This window comes from Lagenorhynchus albirostris, chromosome 10 (assembly GCF_949774975.1).
Source record: "Lagenorhynchus albirostris chromosome 10, mLagAlb1.1, whole genome shotgun sequence".
In the NCBI taxonomy this organism is placed as follows: domain Eukaryota; kingdom Metazoa; phylum Chordata; class Mammalia; order Artiodactyla; family Delphinidae; genus Lagenorhynchus; species Lagenorhynchus albirostris.
This window is the reverse complement of record NC_083104.1, coordinates 47,189,565-47,190,610: the sequence shown is the minus strand read 5'-3', so window position 1 is coordinate 47,190,610 and position 1,046 is coordinate 47,189,565.

Here is a 1,046-nt window from a genome sequence, read left to right as displayed (position 1 = left end):
GGCGCGAGAACAATGACCGGACAGGAAGTGCCTGGGGATGGGCTTCCGGCTCCCCAAGTCGCCAGGCCAGCCTCTCTAGGAATCTCGGAGGTGCTGTCTTCTCGTTGGGTGTCCAATATCGCTACCGACCAGTGATGGGGGCAAAAGCGCCTAGAGGAAGAGTGCAGGTGGATTGGGGAACTGAGCCTCAGAGCGCGGGGCATCCCTAGGTCGGGTAAGGCCACTTAACCGAGGCGCGCACCCGACAGCCTGAAGCTACAAAGCATCCATCTGTGGAAGACCCTGATAATTTTGCCCTAAATGTTCTGGAAATATCAAACAGTACAGAGAATGGTACAACGAATGCCTGTATCCTCCTTCTGTACTCAACAATTAACACTTTGCTATATTTGCCTTACCTCTCTATATACTGAAGACATTTTTTTAATTTGTAATCATCAAAACACTTCATTCCAAATACTTCGATATGCATCCTTCAGTAATAAGAATAATCTCCAAACTAACAATACCATCATTACAGGTAGGAAAATTAACAATAATTCCGTGAAACCATCTAATAACCATTTTCAAATTTCCAACTGTCCTAAAATATATATTTCATAATTTTGTTTTTCCAAATCAGTTTCACACACTTTATTTGGTACGGCTTTTCAGTTTTGCTTTTTATTTTGAATTTACAGATTCACAGAAAGTTGCAAAGATAATACCCTTCAACTAGTTTCCCCCAATGGGTACATCTTACATAGTTTAATATTTTAAAAAATCAGGAAATTGATATTGGTACAATGTGTGTGTACACTTTGTCATTTTATCACGTGTAGATTTGTGTAACCACCATCACAATCAAGATACACAACTGTTCCAACACCACCAAGGCCTCCCTAAGTGCTACCCCTCCCTCTTCCCCTGCTCCCTCCCACTATTCCCAACCTCTGGCAACCACTAATCTGTATACTTTCATCTGTATACTTTTATCATTTTAGAATATTATATAAATCTGGCCATACATTTCAGACTGGATTTTTTTCACTCAGCATAATTCTCTT